At 40.1% G+C, this 27,009-nt stretch overlaps 1 long non-coding RNA gene across 1 annotated transcript in view; it reads right to left on the bottom strand.

The window, feature by feature from the left end:
* The window catches only part of LOC137502999 (uncharacterized), a 755,060-nt gene that overhangs the window by 538,300 nt on the left and 189,751 nt on the right, over positions 1–27,009 (bottom strand). The window contains exon 2 of the long non-coding RNA XR_011018975.1: positions 2,326–2,395. This is a non-coding gene — a long non-coding RNA (uncharacterized lncRNA). The remainder of the gene's footprint in view (positions 1–2,325; positions 2,396–27,009) is intronic.

Genomic DNA, 27,009 nt, shown 5'->3' with positions numbered 1-27,009 from the left:
TGTTTAAATAAAGCAAGAACTGCCACAGTTATGCTCTCAGCGCATTGGCGTGTATGTGACTACTAGTCGACTTTTTCTGCCGTACAAGGTCATAATCGACCCCTCCTCCGCCGTAGCCGAAGTTAAGCAACATTGGGCGTGGTTAAGTTTTGGATGGGTTGCCACGCGCTGTTGGTGGGGGTAAGGGAATGCAGGAGCTTAAAGGAACTGGCTAACCTACCGTACGTAAACTCCGGCTTAGGCACACCTCTGTGGAGGTTCGGACCTGCCTTCGGGCAGAATATACCCTTACTCCACCCAAATCACCGCTCCAGGATTCTTTGTTATCGGCCAATAGGTGAATAGTAGTGCTCTCCTCGATTGCAGTTACAGTCAATCGCTTGGATTGAATAAAATTAACTGAAGTTTTCGAACCAGTATATGAAGGCTTGGAGAAGACACCTGATGTGATACAGGAAGACTAAGGACAGTTTCAAAATCAGCTGAAAAATCGGAGCGAACAAAAATGTTTTAAAGATTGTTCCCAGGGCAATTGAAGGATTTGTTTCTGAATTACGTAATTTATCTAAGAAAGGAAATACGTGTTATTTATTTACAAGCCTCAGACTTATTTAAAATAAATCAGCCATTGTTAAAAGGCGTTATGTGCTTCCTTTTTACCAAAATTGAGGTAATTACGGATTCTACTCTACTCTGCACAAGATCTGGAGAAATTGTTGAATGGTTTGGACACAGAGAAGAAGTACAGGATGAAAATAAGAGTAATGGAGTGCAGTCAAACGAAGTAAGATGATACAGGAAATATCAGATTAGGGAATGAAGTCTTATAGCAAATGAATATTGCGACTTGGGCAGTGAAATAACTGACGATGGCAGAAGAAAGGAGGGCATAACATGCAAAATAGTAAGAGAAGAAATTTGCTCACTTAGTACATTGATATACAAATTTTAAGACGTACGCCTAGAGCGTGGCATTGTATGGAAGAGAAACAAGTAGCTCAGAAAAGAGAAAAGAAGCTTTTGAAATGTGGTGTTGCGGAATAATGCGAGATGGGTAGATCAAATCACAAATGAAGGGATACTGTACCGAGTTGGTGAGAGAAAAAAAAAACTGAAAAGAGAAAGAGAAAATGATAGGACGTGTTCATTTAGTTTTCGTGGGAAGGTAAAAAAGGCAGAGATAGGACTATGACAAAGAGATTTTAGTAGATGTAGTGATTACATGGAAATGAAATGGTTAGCACAGGATAGGGTGGCATGGACAGCTGCATGAAATAATTCTATAGATTGATGACACATACATCAGTTTTTACATGTTGGTTAACGTCGCACCGACACAGATAGGTCTTATGGCGACGATGGGACAGGGAATGGCTAGGAGTGGGAAGGAAGCGGCGGTGGCCTTAATTAAGGTACAGCATTTGCCTGGTGTGAAAATGTGAAACCGTGGAAAACCATCTTCAGGGCTGCCGAATACTAGGTACTGACCACAGTTAAGCGACTGCAAGTATCGATCTCCGTCATATATCAATAATTTCCCACACGTAAAGTTTCATTTCATTTCCCCGTCTTCAGTGAGAGAGTGGAATTTCTGCTGGGAATGCAGTTTGATAACTCTGCATTAATCTCTTCTGTTCTTGACTACATAACTGTCGATAGATGGCAGTGACATTGAATGTTATGTTTGATAGATCCAACCTAACCTAAAACTTTCATATCCGTTACAGTCTGTTTCACTCTAGGACAAGCGACTGTTCGCGACGAGCACTGGAGGACAATTTGCCTTGTTGTCAGTTCTAAAAGTAATCTGACGGTTATGAAAATGGGAAAATTAACATCAAAGTCATGCATTTGTTCACATAGAAATCCACCGAATTAGAATAGAAACTAAGCTATTACTTCATAAGAAACCGCTCAACATTATAATAATTCCTGTATGACTGTGTAATAGCAATTTGCACCCAGGTTTGCATTAATTGTATTTATGGAAGGACGAGAATAGGGTTTTGCTCCTGGTAGTTATGCAAACCTTCTCACATCACTACAATTCATGACTTCTAGGTTCAGACTATTGATTTTATACGATTTGAATCTAAGTTGTGTGGGCATCAGCATCATTCTCTACATCATGATTATTGTCATTGCGATATTCTAGTAGTTTTCTTGCTAGAACATATCAGGTTATTCTATTCAAGATAATGAACCTTGCCTTCTGCTATGCTCTTGTATTTATTATGACTTGGTCTGTATCCTTATGCGCTATCTGCAGAATACTTAGCTTGAATGCACCATATAGCTCTAGTACTTTCAACAGCTTGTACTTACCACCTATCTCGTCTCTTCAAACTCTTGTCATCATCGCCATGTCCTACATTCCCTGGAGACTCAGCCAGACCTGAAACAGTTCCAACGATTTCTTAAAGGAGAACTGCACGCGACAGGGTGGAAACTTTTAACTTTACCCTTCCTTCGTCGTGACCTAGATTTAGAGTTCTGTCTTCTACCAAGTTTCCACAAATTAATATGGATTTAGGGCAATGCGAGGTAATTTAAACACAGTTCTGCTGCGCCTTCTTTTTCTTTACCAGGAACCAGCAATATCAATCACTTCTCACCGCAAAGTAATGTTGTGTGATAAATTAAACGGGGTGTTTTCGACAATATCCGTTTCCTCTGAAAAATAATTACTCTATAGCTCATTCCATGTTAAGGAAACAATACTGCTCTTATGGACTTACAAGGAGTGAACACACCCCCTACCCATAATTCCTGTTGATTAACAAATATTACAATGAGCTTTAAACTGTATTAAGAAAGAAAGAAAATGGGTGAGGCATGTTTCTGCTTGTGAGTTATTAAAATAACTACTTAATATTCTCTTTTTAATCAATACATTCTCAAGGAGGAAGCACAATGGCATAAACATCCATCGCTTTGTTGCCTTCCTTTATTTTCATTCTGAGTCCACAGAGCGCACTGATGCTGTGAGGATTATTGAACACTATTGCGCATCGCCATGTTGTGGGAGCTTCAGCTTCGAATGCATCCCTAGCACGTGGTGATGTTTATAGTTCCTTGCACGTTTTCTATTTGAATTATGTATGTTAGTGGATCTGTTGTAGTATACATTGTCAAATATTTTCAAGGAATGCGGGAGCTTATACGGCACAATAGTTGAATTGATTGGCAATATTAAAGGGAAGTAAGTTAGACCTTACGTGTAGAATGGAAATATATTGACGAGGGTGAATTCGTGTGCTGCCTTTATTTGTACAGATCGCTTTCAGAAGGAAACTGGTATTTCTTTTCACGTGTGACTAGAAATCGAATAGTTATAAAATGACTTTAAATTACCATAATCGAGAACTAAACAGGTTATAGGGTGGTTGATTCAGAGAAATTATGGACATGAAATTTAGAATGTTTAGGCTTATTCTTCTTCTTCTTTTGCTTCTCGGCCTTTTTTCAATTCATCGGGGATAATTGTTCAGAACTAAACAGCTGTTCTGGAAAAGCATACATATTTTTCATATAAACTGTGTACCGGTATTACAAATTCAACAAACCTTTGTTTAGAATCCGTAATATATGGTTGATAAAGCGCTGACGCTGATTCAGAATTATTTGATAAGATAATCAGCTGTGTGGGAAATGGTATGGAAAGGAATGTGATTGTAGGGGGAGTTCTCAATTTACCAAAAGTTAGTTTGGAAGCAAATGCGAATGACAAATAAGTTAATATGGGAAGGACAGGTGACTCAGAAAGTGATGGAGCTAACTGAAGGGAGGAATATCCAGGACGTGGTGCTGGTAAAACCAGACGAGCTGTATAGAGAACCGAAGTAATAGATGGTATTAGCGATCACAAAGCTGTTTTGTTGTAGTTAAAAGTAAATGTGATGGAAAGGAAGGTCTTCAAAGTAGAATAATTAGGCAGTACCATATGGCTGATAAAACAGGCATGAGGGAGTTTTTTAAATGACCGGTGGGAAACAGTAAATAAAAATATAAACTGACCCTGCGATGAGTTTAAAGCAATTGTTGAGGAATGTGGAAACAGGTTTGTACCTCTCAAGGTGGTAAAGAATGCTAAAGATCAACTATATTGAAACCGAGAGGTAAAGAGACTAAGAAGGAAATATACTAAGAAATGGCTGTGGAAGTAAGGGGAAATTGAGGGAACTTACTAGGAAATTGAATCTAGCAAAGCAGCAAAAGATAACATGGTGGCAAGCATATAAATTTTATTGAAAAATGGAAGGGTATATATAGGTACTTTAAGGCAGAAACAGGTTTCAAGAAGGACATTCCAGGAATCATTAATGAAAAAGGGGAGTGTGTATGCGAGGTTCTTCAAAAGGCAGAAGCATCCAGTCACCAGTATATAAAGACTTTTGGTTACAGGGATAATGCACAGTTAGAAAAGGTCACTAATACTATAGAAGTATTAAAATTAGCCTATGATAACAACGACATTTACAATAAGATAAAAAAAATAAAACTAGAAAAGCGGCAGGAATTGATAAGATTTCTGGGTGATATACTACAGACAATCGGTTTGGATATAGTACCATATGTAAAGTACTTATCTGATTATTGTTTGCATGAAGGAGCTATACCAAATGAATGGGGAGTTGCTATAGTGGCCCCTGTCTATATAGAAAAGGGTGATAGACATAAAGCTGAAAGTATGACATGCATTGCATGTAAGCTTTGGGAAAGCATTCTTTCTGATTATATTAGATACCGTATGTTTGCAAAATTAATAACTGTTTTGACAGAAGGCAGTTCGGGTTTAGGAAAGGTCATTCCACTGAAACTAACTTGTAGGATTCCAGCAAGATATAGCAGATATCTTGGATTTTGGAGTTCAAATGGATTGTGTCGCAGTTGACCTGTCAAAGTCGTTTGATAAGGAGGACCATGGGAGACTACTGGCAAAAATGAGTGCAATAGGACTTGACAAAGAGTGACTGAATGGGCTGCTATATTTCTAGAAAATAGATCTCGGAGAATTAGAGTAGGCGAAGCTTTATCTGACCTTATAATAATTAAGAGGGTAAACCTCAAGGCAGTATTATTGGACCTTTATATTTTCCTGTATATACAGGGTGTTAGGTGTATACGTGCAGATATTAAGCTAGTCGGCAAAGAAAAAGACATCTCACAATATATGCTATGTACTTTTTACCTTGTCCTATTAGTTTGCCCATAACTGAACCAAATATTTCAGGACCCAATGTGTTTTGAACGGCCGTAGCTGGATACGCCGGTGATGTCATTCTGTCCACGCGTAGTCCAAGTACAGTAGCAGAGTATAGAGTTTGTTGAACCTGTTTCTTATCGCAGGCCAACACATGTTGTGCACTTCCCCTAAAGGCTTGGCAAGTAGGAGAGGTTGACTCACCTGCCAGGCCACTTGCTGTACTCGAAAACCGGTCTAGGGTAGCCTGTGTGAAAAGTACACAGAATCCTTACGTTGACGTCGAAGATCCGTACCAGCACATGCATGCAAATCAAGTGTTGTGTAGTTGTGTGTGATTTATAAGACGTCAGTGGCATTAATCAGTGACCCAAGCTGACAAAATGAAAGGAAATAGTTAATAAGTAAATGAAAAATGGGCGCAACATTTCTGTGCTGTTATTGCGACAGTCTGCGATGAATTTCTGACGATAGACCATGCGGGTTGTCTATGCTTATTCATAAATATTTTATGTCAATGAAAGGACGATGGACACTGAAAGAAAAGGCTATACATATTCAGTGAAATTATTATTAAAGAGACACATTTCAAAAACCGTAGTTTCATCCATCGTGAACATTGCTCGAAGGAAAAAGAGCTACCGGTACTGTGGAATTGCCGCCGGGCATTTGTAATATAAGGCTTATTCCTTTTCCTAATATTTTTACCCTCCAGGGTTGGTTTTCGCTGGGACTCAGCAAGGGATCCCACCTCTACCGCCTCAAGAGCAGTGTCCTCGAGTGTGAGACATTGGGTCGGGGATACAACTGGGGAGAATGACCAGTACATCGCCCAAGCGGCCCCACCTGCTAGGATGAACAGGGGCCTTGCGGGGGGATGGGAAGGGATAGAAAAGGAAGAGGGAAGGAAGCGGCCGTGGTCTTAAGCTAGGTACCATCGCAGCATTTGCCTGGAGAAGTGGAAAACTACGGGAAACCACTTTCAGGATGGCTGAGGTGCGAATCGAACCACCTCTACTCATTTGACCTCCCGAGGCATAATGGGCCCCGTTCCAACTTTCGTACCCCTTTTCAAATTTCGTGTCAGAGCTCGAAATCGAACCCGGGCCTTCGGGGGGTGGCAGCTAATCACACTAACCACTATACCACAGAGGCGGACAGAAGGCTTATTACTGGACAGTAAGTGCCGATAGGTAAAGTGATGACTGTAATGGACCCGCTTAATTAGAACTTCCGTAATCATAATAATATTACTGCTACTACTAATAATAATAATAATGTCTTTACGTTCCACTAACTAATTTTCACGGTTTTCGGAGACGCTGAAATGCCAGAATTTTTTACCGCAGTGTTTCTTAATTCAAGTAAATCTACAGACACGAGACTGGCTTATTTGAGCACCTTCAAATACCACCGAACTGAGCCGCCATCGAACCTGCCAAGGTGGGATCAGAAGACCAGCGCTCTATCGTCCGAGCTACTCAGTCCGGCATTAGAGGTTGGAATAAGTTGGTCGTGTGGTTAGGGGCGCGCAGCTGTGAGCTTGCATTTTGGTGATAGTGGATTCGAACTCCGCTGTCGGCAGCCGGGAAGATGGTTTTCCGTAATTTCCCATTTTCACATCAGGGAAATACTGGGACTGTACCTTTATTAAGGCCTCGAACGCTTCCTTCCCACTTGTATCCCTTTTCTCTCCCATCGTCGCCGTAAGACCTACTTGTGTCGGTGCGACGTAAAACAATTTGTAAGTACATGTTTCGGTAATTCCGGAGACATGTCCGCAATTGTAAGATTAATAATAATTCGGACTTGTTAAAAGTTCACTATTTTCTTTAGTGTTTTCTGACAGATTACCAGCTACGAAGTTTGAGTGGGGCGTTTAACTTTTATTTTCGTAATAGTTAGTAATAATGGACTAACACAGTTTTTATTATAATATTGGTAGGTGGCTTTACGACGAATGCAAGCTGACAGCCGCGCGCTCCTAATCACACGGCCAACTCGCTCAGTAATAATAATAATAATAATAATAATAATAAATGTTTACGTGCCAATGGAGACGCGCGGTTTCGGAATTTTGCCCACGGGTATTCTTTAACGTGCCTGTAATTCTACCGATCAGAAGCGGACGTATTTGAGCACCTTCAAATACCAGCGGACTGAGCCAGGATCGAGCCTGCTAAGTTCATGAAACCAGAGCTTGAACCGTCTGAGCCGCTCAACCTGGCAACTTTTATTTTGATACGTTTAATAGGCACTGCAAAAGCAGAATGCTTTAATTTATCATTAAACAAGTTCTTTTCGTTTGGAAGCACGAAAAGGAAGTACGTTTAATTTATTTATTTTTAAAACATATCCCTTATTGATATGAAGCAAAACGTTCGATGTGCTTTGACAATTCAGTGCTGATACTACTCACTTGGAAATCCTATCCCACGCATTCTTTCGTTGACGTAAGAAACTTTATTTACGTACACGTCAACACGGGGTGTTTCTGCATACGGCGAGTTGGTCTCCCAAGAATCCATGGTATTGAAATCACACTGTGGGAGAATATTTCACGTAAGCAGTTTGACAAATTCACTAGACCTGTCACGGGCCGGTCGGTCGTCTGCTGTTTCTAGCGACGGGGGTGTGGTGGGACGGGTTCCCGCCCCTACATGAAACCACCGGACTAGAGGTATGAGCTGTCTGTCTGACCTTGACCTGAATAACAGCTGTCAGAGAGGCGAATTATCGTCCGTACTAGTACGCGACTTACTTCGTAGTAGTAGTAGTAGTAGTAGTAGTATTTGAATAATGCCAGTGTATGAATACCACGAATACCATGATATGCTGCTAGTGTATCGTGTGGCAGAACAGAACACGGGTCGCCCTCAATGAATCTATCGGAAAATCGGAAAAGGCTTTCCAACAGACGGGTGCCGAATCCAGCAACGATACTTGCTGTACTGCAGCGTATTCGCGATGCAGGTTGTGTTACATCACGCTTTCAGAAGCGATGGCCTAAACGGCCACGTGTAATTCTAGACGCGGAAGAAGACATCCTGACAATGGAAATGAAATGGCGTATGGATATTAGTGCCGGGAGATCCCAGGACGGGTTCGGCTCGCTAGGTGCATGTCTTTTGGTTTGACTCCCGTAGGTGACCTGCGCATCTTGATGATAATCAAATGAGGATGAAGACAACACATACACCCAGCCCCATGCCAGGGAAAATAACCATGATGGTTCAAATACCGACGCTGCCGGTAATCGAACCCGGGACCCCTGTAACCAAAGGCCAGCACGCTAACCGTTTTGCCATGGAGCCGGCCATCCTAACAATAGTAAACGATGATCCCGGGCGCCGTACGCGTAGTATAACACGTGCCGTTGGTGTACCAACTTGGACCATACGTAGGGCACTGCATGAAGAACGAGTGCATCCTGACCATGTTCAACGGGTGCAGTGTCTTTGACAGCTGATTACCATTTTCGTACGAGTTGATGTACGTCGCCACGACACAGATAGATATTACGGCGACGACGGGACAGGAAAGGGCTAGGATCGTGAAGAAGCAACCGTGGCCTTAATTAAGGAACAGCACCAGCATTTGCCTGGTGTGAACATGGCAAACCACGGGAAACCGTCTTTAGGACTGCTGACAGAGGAGTTCGAACCCACTATATCCCACTCATGGGCTGTGGAAAGTCCCCATTCAGTAGGAGAAGGCAATTTCCAGCACCAGTTATGAATTAATACCTGGATGGGTGTAGTAGGAAGTCGGTTACGTGGACTAATCATCTTTTTATTAATGTTACCTTGCTCCTGTAGATACAGTACGTTACTTGAGCTTTCAGAGGACGTGTCGCTTCCACTACGCAGAACCACGTGGATTTTACACGATGGTGCAGACATTTCCTCAACGGTGGACAGGACGATGTGGAACTATCAATTGGCCAGCCAGATCTCCAGACGTTATTCCAATGGACTTTAATGTCTGGGGGAACATGAAACACAAAGTATATCGAACTGAAGTAACCACTTCGGACGACTTCCGTGAACGTATTGTTTAAGCAGCAGAGGATATTCTGAACAACCCTGGTGAAATGAAATGAAATGTCGTATGGCTTTTAGTGCCGGGATATTCCAGGACGAGTTCGGCTCGCCAGGTGCAGGTCTTTCCATTTGACTCTCGTAGGCGACCTGCGCGTCGTGATGAGGATGAAATGATGATGAAGACAACACATACACTCAGCCCCCGTGCCGTTGGAATTAACCAGTTAAGGTTAAAATCCCCGACCCGGCCGGGAATCGAACCCGGGACCCTCTGAACGGAAGGCCAGTACGCTGACCGTTCAGCCAACGAGTCGGACACAACCCTGGTGTCTTGGCTCGAATGCGTCGCAACTGGATTCGGAGAAGTGAAGCCTGCAGGGAAGCCCAGGGTGATCACTTTGAACAATTGCTACGAGTTTTACTTTGGTATGTCAGATGTTACGCCATTTCTGCAATGTAATGGCTTGGGAGTACAGTACAGTATCGCCTTAGTATTTTGAGTCTCGATAGGTCGATATTCTCATAAATCCGAGCAGGGAAATTGATGTACCGGTAACAAAAATTATAAATCGAGAGTTTCAGTGCGCGAGTGCGGAAGACGTGCTTGTTAAAACGCTAGACATTGACCTTGAACGCATTCCGGCAGTTGCTCAATCCTACACTGCATGTGGTTTTTTTTTTTTTTTTGCTACTTGCTTTACGTCGCACCGACACAGATACGTCTTATGGCGACGATGGGACAGGAAAGGGCTAGGTGTGGGAAGGAAGCGGCCATGCCTTAATTAAGGTACAGCCCCACCATTTGCCTGGTGTGAAAATGGGAATCCATGGAAAACCATATTCAGGGCTGCCGACAGTGGGGTTCGAACCTACTATCTCCCGAATACTGGATACTGGCCGCACTTAAGTGACTGCAGCTATCGAGCTCGGTTTTTTGATTCTTTACGTGTGTTCGAGAAATTTATATTTTTTTTCTTATTCACTACGAGTTAAAACAGAAGACACTTTGCGTTTTTAAGGGCCGATGACCTTAAAACAGCAATCATCATCATTAACACGTATAAAAATTCAAAAAATGCTTGTTTTATATTCATCACTACTGAAATATGAAAACAATTCAATTGAATTAGTTATTTCATTCCCACACTCGTAGAGGGGTGGGTGGGCCGTCAGCTATACGTGTAGCTCTTGGGCCATGGAGTAAGGAAGTAGAGTTGTGAGGATGAAATAATTCAAGTTGGACGTATGTCTTGTACATACAATAAATTGAATTGAACATGTTAGTAAATACCTGAACGCGCAGAGAGATAACCGCAGCAACAACACGGACCCCAGAGGAGGCCCGCAGAACACACCACCCAGGACAGAGACCCCCAAACACCCCGTTTATTGAGTACGTTTTCATGGTACGATGTTGACATAGTACAATGTTGACATACATACCTGGGTAAATAAATAAACAAACAAACAGATAGAAGTGGTTGGCCTTGAACTTGCTGTGCCGAGTGAGACGAGTTCTTAGTCCAGATATGTGAACAAAACAAGCACTGAGGTCATTGACCATGCTACACGTTTAAAGGCTGCAGAGCAGATTAAAGGCGATGTATCACAAGGCCAAACTTAAACATGTAACAGAACGTAAAATGTAACTCTGTCACATGAGAAACGAAACACACCCGGGCTGGGGAAACAAACACAGATCTTGCACCACTGTCTTGAAGCACAGGACAGAAGTACACCGGGACACGACACAAAAGGTGCATTAAAGACGGAAAAAGTATTGTGTCACATGAAGCTAAAGAGATGTTATAAATAAACGAAATAAACTAAATAATAAAAATAATAATTATATAAAAATAACAATAATATTAATAACAAAACATCAAATATGAATAACAAGTATACGACTTAAAAGGAGAGTAAAAAGAGGAATAAGACGAAAGTATGAACAGGTGAATAATAATAATAATAATAATAATCATAATAATAATAATAATAATAATAATAATAATAATAATAATAATAATAATAATAATAATAATAATAATACCGGTAATGTTATTTGCTTTACGTCCCACTAACTACTCATACTGTTTCTGGAGGCGCTGTAATTTAGTCCCGCAGGAGTTATTTTTACGTGCCAGTAAATCTACCGACACGAGGCTGACGAGCACCTTCGAATGCCACCGGACGGACCCAAGATCGATCCTGCTAAGTTGGAAACAAGAAACCAGTGCTTTAAACGTCTGAGCAACTCAGACTGGCCACTTTTATTTTGCTTTATTTTACCATTACACATATGCTTTTCGTTTGCAAGCACGAAATAATAATGTAATTTTTTACGTCCCAATAACTACTTTGGCGGGTTTTGGAGACGCCGAGGTGCTGGAATGTTGTACCGCAGGACTTTTTTAAATGCAAGTAAATCTACAGACACGAAACTGGCGTATTTCAGCACCTTCAAATACCCCCGAATTGAGCCTCCATCGAACCTGCCAAGATGGGATCAGAATACCAGCGCTCTATCGTCCGAGGTACTCAACCCGGCATTAGAGCTTGGAATACGTTGGTCGTGCGGTTAGGGGCGCGAAATTGTGAACTTTCAGTGGGGAGATACTGGGTTCGAACTCCACTGTCGACAGCCCTGAAGATGGTTCTCCGTGGTTTCCCATGTTCACATCAGGAAAATGCTGGTGTTGAACCTCATTTAGGTCACGAACGCTTCCTTCTCACTTCTACACCTTTTCTGTCCCATCGTCGCCATAAGACATATCTGTGTAGGTGCGACTTAAAGCCAATTTTGAAAATCATCATAATTAGGACATTATACAACTGTCGAGATCCATAGTTATAAACGATGAGAAGTATTTTCTAGGCAGACATTATTGGCGAGTAGTCAATAATAATAATAATAATAATAATAATAATAATAATAATAATAATAATAATAATAATAATAATAATAATAATAATAATAATAATGGTATTTGCGTTACGTTTACGGTTTTCGGAGAGGATGAGGTGCCGGAATTTAGTCCCGCAGGGGTTCTATTTACGTGCCACTAAATCTACCGGCACGAGTGTGACGTATTTGAGCACATTCAAAAACTACCGGACTGGGCCAAGTTCGAACCTGCGAGGTTGGAGTCAAAGGACCAGCACCTCAACCTTCTGAGCCACACAGCCCGGCAGGAGGCACGAAATGTAGGTACGTTTAATTCATTTATTTGTATAACATATCCATTATTCGTTTGAAGTAAAACGTTGGCTGTGCTTACCTAATTCAATTCAATCCCATGCTTGCTTTCGTTGGCGTAAAGACATAGGTTTTCAGGTCATTTCCATACTCACTAGACCATGGGGCTGACGACCACAGATATCCCAATCCCCTAAATGACGTAACAGCAAATGAACCAGTATTAACGCTGACAATTCGATACAGCTCCAGGGTCCGAAACCGATAACTAGGGTTGTCTGACGGAAACTAAATACTAACAACAAAACCAGTCTGGCGGGAATGTAACGTAACATGGTGAACACCGGTAGCAGCCTTCAGCTGTTATCGTAGTTCAGTTGCTCGTAAACATAAAACTAGTTTGGCAAGTATATTACGTAACATCTCGTGGCATTGCATTAGCGTTCAGCTGTTACGGTAGTATATTTGCTCTGAAACATAAACAGAAACCGGTTTGGCACGGATGGCGCGTGACTTGCCTGTTATCAACGGAAAGCTATTCATTCACAGAATAAGGCATACTACCTATTCTAAAAACATCGTATCCCTTTGCTCTCGAAAATAACTTCCGCGGATTACTAAAAGTTTGATATATAGTGGTTCGTCACATCGTTCTCTATTGCTACAAGAAATATCTGCACGTATACACCTAACACCCTGTATATATATAAATGATATGAGTCAAGAAGTGGAATCAGAGATAAGGCTTTTTGCGGATGATGTTATTATGTATATTGTAATAAGTAAGTTACACGATTGTTAGCAAATGCAAAATGACCTCGATAATGTAGTGAAATGGACAGTACGCAATGGTATGATGATAAACGGGGTTTAAAATCAGGTAGTGAGTTTCACATTTAGGAGAAATCTTCTCAGTTTTAATTTCTGTTTTGATGGGGTGAAAATTCCTTATGGGAATGATTGTAAGTATCTAGGTGTTAATATAACGAATGATCTTTATTGGGGTATTCACATAAATTAGACTGTACAAAAACGGTCAGATCTCTGCCCATAGTTATAAGGGTGTTTAGGGATTGTAGTAAGGATGTACAGGAGAGGGCATATAAAACTAGAGTATGGTTCCAGTGTATGGGACCCTCACCAGGGTTACTTGATTGAAGAACTGGAAAAAATCCAAAGATAAGCAGCTCGATTTGTTTTGGGTGATTTTCGACAAAAGAGTAGTGTTACAAAAATGTTGCAAAGTTTGGGCTGGGAAGACATGGGAGAAAGGGGACGAGCGGCTCGACTAAGCGGTATGTTCCGAGCTGTCAGTGGATGACGGCGCGGAATGAGATTAGTAGACGAATAAGTTTGAGTGGTGTCTCTAAAGGTAGGAAAGATCACAATATGAAGATGAAGTTGGTATTCAAGAGGACAAATTCGGGCAAATATTCGTTTATAGGAGGGGGAGTTAGAGATTGGAATAACTTACCAAGGGAGATGTTCAATAAATTTCCAATTTGTTTGCAATCATTTTAGAAAATGATGGGAAAACAACAGATAGGGAAACTGCCACCGAGGGGACTGCCCTAAATGCAGATCAGGATTGATTGATTGATTGATTGATTGATTGATTGATTGATTGATTGATTGATTGATTGATTGATTGATTGATTGATTGATTGATTGATTGGGGGAGAAGGAGAGAGAGGATGAAATGGTTCAGGGAGGAGATGAAAACCCTAATTACGACGAAGCTATCCCTAGTCCTACAGGGGACGTAACGAAAGGAGGATGATAAGAAATAAGCAGCGCGCTGACTTGACGAGCTGTGTTTCTGCTCAGCACCGATGCTTATGCATCTCATTTGAAAAGGCCTCGGTTAAATGTTAGAAGAGAGAGATACAGAGAAGAAAAAATATACTGTTTTAAAACGAAATGTAATAGTACTGAGATCAGGGTAGATGGTGTGGATTTAGTACAAATAAAATTGTATATGGCACAGAAATATTTTACCACCAATGCATACCTAATTCCCATTACTTGAGTCCAGATTTTTAGCTTCTGATAGGTTGGAATGCAAGCCTGCTTAAGCGAGTAACGAGTGTACACAACTGTCTATAGAACAGAACAAAATACAGTACTGTAGAGTACTCCCATCCCCTGGTTCTGGATCACTTGAAAATACGGAGACAGAGCACTCTTTTATTGCAATTCATCAAAGTTTGACACGTGCATTACGTTTTCCTCTTATACTTATCTGATTATTATTATTATTATTATTATTATTATTATTATTATTATTATTATTGTTGTTGTTGTTGTTGTTGTAGTTTTATGGGCCACTGTAGTCAATTTCTGTCCGGTCTTTCATAATGTTTTATGGTTTCATTCTTTTCTGTTCTTCAGTATTTCTTCATTTTATCTGATCTTCGTTGTCGTTCTTCTTCTGAAAATACCCTCTTAGTTGCTTCTCTTTTATCACATGGTAGGAATCTAATTTTACTCTTCTTCAAATTATTTACTTCGTTTGATTTATTATATAAATCCTCCAGTTTTATGTCTAATTCCTTGATGCCTTCTTTTATTTCTTTTATCCAGAGAGGTTGTTGCTTTTGTTTCCAAAGCTTTTCCAAAATTCTGCGTATTAACCTGTCTTGAGGTGTTCTCAACAGATGCGTTTTGGATGATACGCCATACTCCTTCTTTCTTTTACTTCTTATTAATGCTTGTTCTTACTACTCTTCTTTCTATTTTTAAAATTTTGATTATGTTATTCTTTTGCCTTAGTTTAAATAATGCTTCACTTCCATAAGTTATTTCAGGTTGGACTACCGTCTTATAATGTTTTAATTTTGTATTTATTGACAAACATTTCTTGTTATATGTATTTCTGGTTACTTTTTAGGCTCTGGATAATTCATTAGTTCTCTCTGTATAAGAAATATTTCATTTAAATTGCATGTTAAACTTTCTCCAAAGTATTTAAATTGTCTTACAATTGATATTTCTTTCCCACATATCAGAACACTGCTTATTAAAAGGGGATGTATTGCCATTATTTTAGTATTTTTCAAATGTAATTATGTTTCTAGCAATAGTTTCGACACTTGTAATTTGATTCGGAGCTTCATTAGCTAGTAGTGCCAGATCATCTGCAAATCCTGAGCAATTTAGGAAAATTTTATCTTTAATGTATCCAATTTTTTTTTACTATTACCTATTACACTAAGTGTAATTTATTTTGTCCTATATTTTAACAATGTTATATAGTCTAGGACTTAATGTACCTTCCCTTTCCTTAGCTTATTTAATGCTTACTTTGTGTCACAAGTCTTTTGCAGTTCGGTATCCTACAGTTAACAACACTTAACGGTAGAACAGAAGCCAAGGACACCACAATACAAAAATTTATATATTACTACATTTGATATTATAATTAACCTACTAGTAGTTATATTCATTATTCTAGGACAGGCCTGCCTCTTATGCATCTTATCCTAAATTATTCTCTTTGTTATTTGTTTTGATTTTGTTAATTTCTTTTTTCTACACACTTGTTAAAATACAAAAGCATTTTGCTATTCTTCCAGGTCTAATCCACTTTTTATTTAATAGTTTAATAATTGTATAGAATTCTCTCTCTCTCTCTCTTTCTTATGCATTCACGTCCCAGATATTTAAATCTCCCAATAGATGCGCTTCATCCATTTCTTCTACACAGAGTAAGCAAAGCAAAGTCACCTCCGTACAGGCCATGAAGGCCCTTGGAGGAGTGGAAGGTAAAGGCTTCCACCATTGTTAACTTCGGCACGTGATGGGGTAGAGTGGTTAGCTCTACGCCCGGCCGCCTTTACCCCCAGCAATTAACCTGGTACTCATTTTTGGTGTAGGCTGAGTGAACCTCAGGGCCATATGCACCTCCGTAAGTGGAAATCTCGTTTCTTAAATTCTACGACTTCCTGACGGGGATTCGAACCCACGTCCTTCTGGACGAACCGAGCACGCCTTTACCGCCTCGGCCAGGCAGCCCCTTCTACACAGAGTAGACATTAGTTTTCGTTATTTCTCTCTTTTTCTCTGACCATTACTTTTATATATTCCCATTAGCCACCACACCACTCCTCTCACTTCTCCGTCAAGAAGCATTTCTGTCCTTACTGCCATATTATGTAAATTTTTAGAAAATTACCGCAGTGGTCTTTGAGTTCTACATTCTACCATAACCATCTGTTTCTAGCCATCTTTCACTCTAACAATTACTTTCTTACTGAATTTGTTATGTTTATCTACCCTGTACAACGGTTATGCTGTGAGGTTTGCATATATATTAGGAGTATTATATATAGTACTCCTAGAATGTATGTTACTCTCACTACATTATGGAAGAACGGATTGCACGACACCTCCTACTAACCAAAGCAGTTTGCATTCTAACATATTACCACGTAGAAATCAGAGCTCTACTCATTACCCTAAATTTGTTTGATGCTCTCTCCGTTTGATGAACTCATTCAATCAACCATTATAATACAATGCCACTTTTTGAATTTCCAACGCTTTATACATCTGACAATAAAGTAGCAAATTGGCCATTTGTTTAATGCACCGTTATTATTGGAGAGTAGATCACAGAAATTCTCTTTTATATTCCACAAACGAAATGACTCTCTTTGAATGTTTTATATCCCACCGACCTCTAGTAATTTGGTTAATGAAAACTATTTTTTTTTTCAATGAAATCTTTGACATTTTTGACATGCAAACAGATAAAACAAATTTTATAAAAGTCATTATTTTTCTCTGAACTGATAACTTTTTGTCGATGGGTACGTTTAATGTTTTTATAATCTGCTGTTAAGTAAATGAAATGGTATATTTAAATCTGATGTCATAAATTCGCAGGCAAGGCCATTATATGTTATAATATACGGTAAAAGAAACTGAAATTATTGTTCAACTGCCGTCCGAGTTTTCTTAGGAATTAACTATTTATCTTAAAATAGCTGGCCCTCCAAACCCGTACTTATAAGAGTCCCGCTTGCACTGATGATGGACGGGTCTCCTAATCTCAGATTTACAAACAAGCGCTACAACGTGCCGTATTTCTTATGTGAAACAAAAAGCAGTCATTTTACTGCACACTTTGGGAGTGGTGAACCCATCGTAATAAAAGCCTATATGATGACAAGTGTACTGACGCCTCGGAATATTCTAGGGCGTTTCCTCACAAGCGGCGTGCATTTCTTGTGATGCTGGGAGAAATGTGAGAAATGGGCGACCAGAAACCAAATATATCAAGATAGCGACCATCAATGTAGTGACACTAACAGGAAAGTGGAAGAAACTGCACATCTTATGATTCACAAAGATATAGAAGTAATAATAATAACAACGTAAACGTTTCCACCTTTTCAATACTAAAATATATTCACAAAATTATAAATTACACGGTACTAGTACTTATATATTATTCTCAGTTCAATACGGACCAAAAACATGAAATTCATAACCATTAATCACAAAGATATAGCATTGCTGGGAATCAGTGAGACCAAATAGGAAGGACAAGGTGAGAGGAAACTAAAGAAAGGATACACCTTATACTATAGTGGAGGGAGATAAGCCAAAAATGGTGTAGGTGTCATAACTGGAAAAGACCTAAAGGAATACCTAGAGTTGGTTGAAAACATAAATGACAGGTTGATTAAGGTCAGATTGAGACTTCAAACTGGTGTTACAGATATAATTCAAGGGCATGCTCCACAAACAGGAAATACAGATACGAATCTGGAGGAATACCTTGAATATCTGGAAAGCCATGTAGAGGACAAACAAGTTGTGATCATAGGAGACACGAATGCCCAAGTAGTTCAGGAAGGAAAAAGAACTGAATAAATTATATGACCAATTGGTTATGGGAAGAGGAACAAGACTGGAGATATTTAGGTAGACTTTTGTAGAAAAAATAAGCTGATCATTGGTAACACATGGTTTCGAAAGAAAAAGTCAGAAGTTAACAAGATATAGCTGGGATACTTGTATAGATGTTTCGCTCTACCCAAAAGTTGTTTGTATGTGGTATGTGCCTTGAATGATCGATTAGCTGTTAACTGCAACTCTGTTCGGAAAAATGTGTGTACAGAAGGCAGGGGGTATGTGGAGGCTCCAGTGCATACCGTCTGCAAGCTTCGGCTGAATTCAGACCAGATTATCAAGACGTTAACATTATTCCTGTGTATGTAGTGCGTCTACATTCATAGAAATTGGCTCGTATAAGTTTGATGTTGTGCGTAGCTTTACCTACCTTGGATCAGAAGTTAATTCCAAGAGCAATGTTAGTTCTGAAATCCAAAAACGTATATTGTCTGCTAACAAGTGCTGTCCTGGCCTCAGAACACATCTGAAGTCTAAGCTGCTGTTCAGGAAAACTAAAGTCCGGATGTATAAAGTTTTAGTAAAGCCTATATTAACATATGGTGCTGAGACCTGGGCACTCTCAAAATCTGATGAAAGACAGGTCGGTATGTTTGAAAGAAGGATTTTGCGGCAAATTTTAGGTCCAGTGGAAGAAAATTGTGTCTGGAGAAGAAGATATAATCAAGAATTATATAATTTATCTAATGAACCAAACATTGCTAACTGTATAATGATCACAAGGTTGGAGTGGGCAGGACATGTGCTGCGTGCTAATGACAGAATGATAAAGGAGATATTTAGTGCAGTGCCAGAAGGAATCAGGAAAGTTGGCAGACCAAAGTTAGGGTGGGAAGAAGGGGTGAGAGAGGGTGTAAAGATAACTGGAGGAGCTCTGCACTTAAGAGGAAGGAATGGGGTAAATTTCTTCAGAGGGCCAAGGCCCACAAAGGGCTGTCGCGCCAGTGATGATGATGATGATGATGATGATTCGTCGTTACTGAACAAACTATCCATTGTCAGTATGTTGACAGAAAGTGTACTGCTGGTATACTAAAAACCAACCTACTAATAAGCGTTGGAAAAGGAGGATTCCTGAAGTAAGGGGGCACATTTGAGGGCTAGCACTGAGGAGCATCAGTTCATATTCTGACGTAAAAAACCCTTCAGGTAATATACTGTAATACCCCTATGAAAATCAGTTATTAGATATCCCATTCATCATTAGTGCATGCGGGACGTGTTACAGTAAGGCGCTGACAGGCCACCTGGTATAAAGGTTTAAATACTTCGAGTTCAGTGCTGTGTTGATCTGTGCAAATGTGATTCTCATAACTGAAGAAAATTGGTTTGCCCTGGAACATATTTCAGTGGCATAGTTTGCTTAAGGTTAATGTACCAGGTGTTTACATAAGTCTTTTCCGGTTTCACTAACAGATGGCACCAGCGAACAGTACGCAGGGTATGAATTTGACGCAAACGTTAATTTGTTCGTCTGACATTAACCTACCAACACACACAAGCTGAGTCCGCCAAACTCTAGCGTCAGTGTTGTATCGTTCAGTGATCATGTCGACGTTTGTGCCTGAAAAAGAACATTTGCGGCACGCGTTGCTTTTCTTATTTAATTAAAAAAAGAGGCTGTGGAATTTCATCGTTGGCAGGTAGAAACATATGGTGTGAACATGCTCCATCGATCAGAACATGTGAGACATGGTTTCGACAATTTAAACGTGGTGAGTTCATTGTGAAAGACAGTGCGAACCGTATTATGAATTTTTGAAGACCGGCGAAACCGTTAATGCACAACGCTATCACCAACAAATGATTAATTTAAATCACGCATTGAGTGAAAGCCGACCAGAATGGGCCAGAAGATATGACAAAGTGATTTTGTTACAGGACAATGTGACGTCTCACACAGCAAAACCAGTGAAAGACACCTTGAAATCATTCGGATGGGAAATCCTTCCGCATCCACCGTACTGCCCCGACCTGGCGCCATCTGACTATCACCACTTCGCATCAATGGGACACGCGCTCGAAGAGCAGCACTTCAGGAATTTCGGGGAAGCTGGAACATGGCTCGATGAATGGTTTGTCAAAAAAGACAAGCAGTTTTCTGGCATGATATTCATGACTTACCTGAAAGATGGATAAAATGTATAGAAGCAAATGGCCAATATTTTGAATAAACAAGAAATCAGTCTTCCTCGAAAATGAAATGTTTTCTTTACCACAAAACCCGGCAAAAACTTATGCATACACCTGGTACAGTACGAGGAGCTGTTTAATGAAGAGTGCTTCCATCGATTCTAAAAGAGCATTCACTGCCGGTTTCCAGAACTGTATAGACGTTGTCTAAACTGTATTATTTCCAATATTTTGTTTCTAAATTTGGTTTTCTTCATTTTATGGTATCATTCACCGAACTTTTTACACGCATTTTTCGTGACGTTATTTAATTCGATGATTCACTTAACATTTCGCAGGATTTTCCATATTCTCGAGGAGGGTCCGAGTCCTTGGCTGTATGGTCAGCGTTAAGATCTTTGGTTTAATTCCCGGCCGGGTCGAAGATTTTAAGCGCATCTCATTAATTATTCTGGCTCGTAGGACACTCTCTTCATAATCAGACAACACACCACACTACCAACCCCCACATAAACACAAAATCGTGCACATATTCCTCCACATAAGGTTGTCGTCAGAAAGGGCATACTGTCGTAAAATAGTGCCAAATTATATGTGCGACGATTTCGCATCCGCGAAGCCACAGGTGTGGGAAAAGTGGTGGAAGAATAATTTATTCTGAAGGATGAATCAAAAATATCACATTCACTTTTAAAATCCTTAAACGCACTTCTTAATGGCATCACTGTCCATTCTCTAGAAACTAACCTCTGCTTTCAAAAGAAGTGAATAAATTGCCCTTATTTGATTTTTTGTTTGTTTTTCGAATTGAGCCTCTGTGGACTGCGTGTTAACTACAGTGCAATTTCCAGTGTTTGTGTCTTGTTCGTCTACCGGCTTTGACATCCTGCCAGTATCTCTTGAGCCAATCGATCAGCATTTTCTTCCGCGTCTCTGGTAAAGGACCTCTCCGTCTTCTGGGTCTCTGTCCCCACCATAAACCCTTCTGAAACTATTCCTTAATTGAGATTCCATGCTCCGTAATGCCCAACTCTCTCAGGTCTTTCTTACACTCTTGGAACCATCTCAACTTAGATACCTTTGGTTTTAGAAAATTCCAGATTTTCTTTGTGAGCCGGTCATTATTCATACTGCAGTAATGACGTGCTAATAAAGGAGGGATCAGCTCTTTCTAATTGCTGTTGTTCACTTTAGTGGATATTGTGTTCATTTTGGCAAGTGTTCCAGAAAAATGCAGGGTGGTCGGAAAGAACATGAGCAGGGTATTTGAGTGTTAGAAGGTTGGTCATACTGATGAATAATTTGAAAATATTCATTCGATATTTTGAGCTATTTTAACTTTTAACAACTGGTAAAATTGGTCAATCATATTACTTCGTAGCCGAATTCAAATGAGCTTAGGGTGTAGGTGTTGCTAAATTCTCACGTGGCGTAAGATTGGCTTGAGTTGTAATGTGAGTGCTACATTTCCGTAAATGACCGATCACTTGCTACATTTCCGTAAATGACCGATCACTTATCAGTTACTGATGCTGAGAAATCAGCGTCAAACACACCGAGGGTTTCAGCCGATGTTACTCTAGCATACTTGCTATGGCGTGATCATGTCAACCTGGAGATCCGTGTTCAGATCCCTCCCCTAGCGAAATTTCTTTCTTGATTGTTGCTATCAAATCTGTGTACCCAAATGCACCTGTAAGCGGATTGGTGCGCGCTCTGTCTGGTGGAGAAACAAAGAACAACAACAATACCCGAGCGCTTTCTCGATCTAATATGACTCCTATTTATCTTCTTTTCTTCTCTTTCTTCTTCTTCTTCCTCGTCTTTGCTTTTTTCTTCTTTTGGTTTAGAAAACGCAGTGGAGAAAGAAAACAATAGAGCACTTTCTGAGGGCTTACTCGATAAAATACGTCTTCTTTTCTTCCTTCACAATACTCTTCTTGTTCCTCTTCTTTTCTTCTTCTTCCTCATCAGGAAAAACAGTGGATAAAGAAAGTAAAATAACATTTTCTGAAGGCTTACATAATCAAATATGACCCATTATTTTCTTTTTTCCTTTGTATTTCCTTCTTTTTCTTATTTTTCCTTCTCCTTTAGAAAAAATCTGTAGAGTAGGGAAAGAAAAAATAACTACTTGCTGAGGACATACCTGATCCTACTTCCCTTCTTCAACATCTCTTTTAATAAAATCTAGGAGAAAGGAAAAATAACAATGGCTAAAGGCTTAGTAAATCGAATCTGACCGATTATTATTATTCTTTTCTTATTCTTATTGCAATACCTTATGCGTTGCAGATAAGGCTATTTCAGACCTGTTCGTGGCATTTCGGAACAGTCCTGCTGAAGGCATATACCACCGACGCTGCCCACTAGAACGTTGACGGATTCTTATCAACGTCAGTGAACATGTCAGCCGCGTGCATACGGGTTAAGCGACGTGAAGATTCGCACAACTGCCTCGCAAAACCCATTGAATTCGCCCACGAAGTGATTTGAATTTTTAACTTCAGCAACTTAGAAAAGAAAAAAGGCATGAAATATTGATTTTTTTCAAATTATTTATCAGTATGACCAACCCTATTATCTGGTTCATGCTGTTTCTGACCATTCTGTATAAAATTTCGTTAACAACAAGTCGTATAACACAGAGTCATTATTTTCCTCGCTGTTACGGAAATCTCAATACTAATGTAGATACCGACCACACCTCAAGGAAATTCCGGTAATACTCGCAGAGACACTGACAAGTTTGTAAAATAAATTTGTTCACTAGTGAGTGAATTAGGCTTTTTTATCTTTGTTCAATAGGTTTGAGAATTTCGTATCAAACAAAGTTGTGAACGAAACCAGATATTGCCGACATAACTGGATAACTATGATTGCTATTCTCTTGCCTAATAATGAGAATTGTGAAGTTGCAAATGCAATTCACTTACTTCTATCGTGAATTTTAGAACTCTCGGACTAGAAATTTAGGACGCAACTCGACGTTCCTAGCAAGTCATTAGCAAACAGGAAATGTCCTCTTGGTTTTGATGGGTAGAGAGGCAGACGAGCGCGCCCGAGAGAGATATCGCATTAGAAGCAAATAGCTTGCCAAAAACTCCAGCCGCAGAGAGATGATTGTGGCCAACAGTTAGTGAGTGAGGGAGGGAGGGAATTTATTAACGTCATTTCACGTGCTGGCCCCATGGTTTTGGGGGTAGGGAGCCTGGCCCTCATCCCCAGACTCCTAACTCGATTCTTGAAGACGTCAGGAATGTATACCCGGATATGCGGGCTGGTTCGAGGTACGCTCACCCTTAGAGACAACGACAGAATACTATCTTATATAAATAAATAAATAAATAAATAAATGGCCGTAAAAACTAAGTATTCATCTATACTTTATTTAAACTGTACAACATATTATAAAGTTTTGTCTGCTCTCTGAATACAATTATGCGAATCCACATGCCGTGGGTTTGAAAATAAAAATATTCCATCACATTATTTGTGAAGAATACAAAATTTTGAATTCTTGGAAAGATATATTTTTTCCAAAGGGACATTTAGGAGGACATTTTTTGTCGTTTCCAGTTGTATTCTTGTGCAGCCTTTTCTCTGAACAAAAATATTTTGCCAGCATATTGCAATTCTACCATCCCAAATACCATTCTTCTACTACTACAGTACCATAGATAAACATACCGCCTTTCAGACCGTGTACGCACAATTGTGCGGGTTCGTATTTTAGTTATCCCTGACCGTATTTGATGTTTGTTCGGCGCTAGACCGGACTGCGGGGATTGTGCAGGACACGTGGCGTGTATTTCAAATAATTTTGGTATGCGCTTGACCCCCAGGGCGAAGGAAGAAGAGTTTAAAAAGCACAGTTGATCGGCGAGATGGCAAGAAGCAGTAGTGCCGAAAGTAAGTATTTATTTACTGCGTTTATATTAATCTAGAAGCTTTACTGAATACCGGAATATATTCAATGAAGTGTGTACATTGGTTAGTGAACGTAAATTTTGAAGCTACACCATCGTACGTGATACAACGAGGTTTTGAATTTTGATACGCACAATTGTGTGGGTCCTGTTTTTCGGATGTTAGTTTTTATTTTGTAAAATAAACTATCAATATGTGTATTGAGGAGCATTTTAGTCAGTTTTTGACATACAAACAAAAATTCACACCTCCAGTTTTCTTTCATGTCTGAAAGGGATACAGAAGGAATTTGCCCTGTTGCATGTGAACTGGCACTTATTTCCGTGTCAAAGAATAAAGTTGATATTCTGAATAAACGGCATTTGATTGAGAAAAATTAAAATCCTATCTGAATTAACCATGTGAAAAGCGGTCATTTATTTTATTTATCGTTCCTATAATATGAGATACTATTATAGGCCCCAATAGCAGTGCACCCACTCTATATACATGCGAAATATTATACAATGTTTTCAATATGTGCATAGCACATGAATTACCGGTTTTATATTAAATATGTAACTAAATTAATTAGAGCTGCATTAACCCAACAGAATGACACCAAATTACATTTATTACAAACTAAAATCTTCCTACTAACTACTATCCTATCAATTCACATAATATGACTGCTAATTATTTACAGTAAATACATACATTTTGAATGCTAGGGATGGGCAAAATGTCCATTAACTATGGAGTACTTGTGACAATTCTCAAACTGAACTTAAATTGGAAGAGAGCAGTAATGAGATATAGGCTGCGGTTTAGCTGTGCAGTTCATGCTACACGGTTCTTATGAAATGCTCCGTTTCACCTTGACGCATTACGGGGGACACAGAAATTGAGGAATGATAGGAAGACCGGATATCGACTGCAGCATTTACACTTCTGTATTGTGGGATGATGTACTTACAGGAACAGTTAAGTACTGGTTGAGTCTAGAAACGGGGAAAGAGAAGATATTGCAAGGATAGTCTCGATGCCGGAAGTCAAAGACAGTGACTATTCGGTGATGGAGCCGGACTATCAGACGTCGGGCAGATGGATGGTATGAAGCACTACATATCATCCATCTATTCGATGCTCCAATTTCTTATAAATGATTCCTCGTCAGATACCATGAAGCGGTAAGTGCGTTTTGTTTCGAGGTGCAGTGGACAGAGAAAGCGTTTCAGAACTTGTTTTATGTTTTAATATGAAGTTTGAAGGCCTGATTCCAAATTTGACTGGCAGTTTTGAGTTCTGGTTGTACAATAATTTTGCAAAGATGAATACGTATATTAATTTTCGCGGAAGCCTAAACAATTTTCATTAGAAATCCAAGGTTTCAGTAACTTTTTTAAATTGTGATGTTTATGAGGGGATAAAGTTTAAGTCATGGTCAAACATTAGTCCAAGGTCCCCTTTCTCCGTTACTTGTTCTACTTCTAATTTGTACGAATGCTTGACAAGGATTTTGTTACGAGTATACCATATGTTTCCTTGCAGAGTGCAACGCATGTATTGTACAGTGGTATTTGTGAAAGATTCTGTCAGTTGGAATGGATTTATAATTTTTGTTAATATAAACGACTAACTATTTACACTGATCAGCTAAAACACTATGACCGTCCACGTTTGGTACAAATAACTGTGGCGACGCGTCTTGTCATGGGAGCAATGAGACCTTTGCAGGTCGCTGGAGGGAGCTGGCACCACATATGCACACTCAAGTCACCTGATTCCCGTAAATTCCGGGGAGGAACCGACGAGCACTGACACTACGTTCAATCACATCCCAAACGTGTTCGGTCGGGTTAAGATCTGGCGAGTTGGAGGCCCAGCATATCAATTACTGCTCATTATTGTGTTCCTCGAACTACTCCATCACACTCTTGGCCTTGTGACATGGCACATGGCACGGCTGTTGGGAAACACGATCGTCATGAACCAGTGTACGATAATTCTCGGCCGTTATAGTGCCTTTCACGAGCTCCACTGGACCTATGGATGCCGATGTGAAAGTTCCTCAGATCATAATTGAGCCCGCGCCAGCTTGTCTCCGTCCGCAATACATCGCATCATCGGTATGATGGGGAAGATATCGGGATCATCAGACCATGCACTGCGCCGACGTCCAGTGACGATGGTCACGTGTTCATTTCAGTCGTAGTTGCCGATGTCGTGGTGCTAACATTGGCACATGCATGGGTCATCATTAGGAGTGTTCGGTGCACTATGTGTTCAGACACACGTGTACTCTCTCCAGCATTAAAGTCTTATGTCAGTTCGCCGCCTGTCCTGTTTTACCAGTCTGCCCAGCGTACGAGGTCCGACATCAGTAATGACCCCACCTTGGTTTTGCCTCTTGATAAAGATACTCATCACAGCACTCCTCGAACTCCCGACAAGACGTGCAGTTTCCGAAATGCTTGTGCCGGGCCTCTGGGCCACCACTGTCTACCCTTGGTCAAACTAGATTCGCTCGCCTTCCCCGTGCTATACACGGATGGCGTACTCACTGATGCTACTCCTACATACACCGTGCAAGTGTGTGACTAGCC

Source organism: Anabrus simplex, chromosome 14 (genome assembly GCF_040414725.1).
Source record: "Anabrus simplex isolate iqAnaSimp1 chromosome 14, ASM4041472v1, whole genome shotgun sequence".
NCBI classification, from domain to species: Eukaryota; Metazoa; Arthropoda; class Insecta; order Orthoptera; family Tettigoniidae; genus Anabrus; species Anabrus simplex.
The sequence above is the reverse complement of the archived record's forward strand: the minus strand, read 5'-3'. Positions and strand labels throughout refer to the sequence as shown.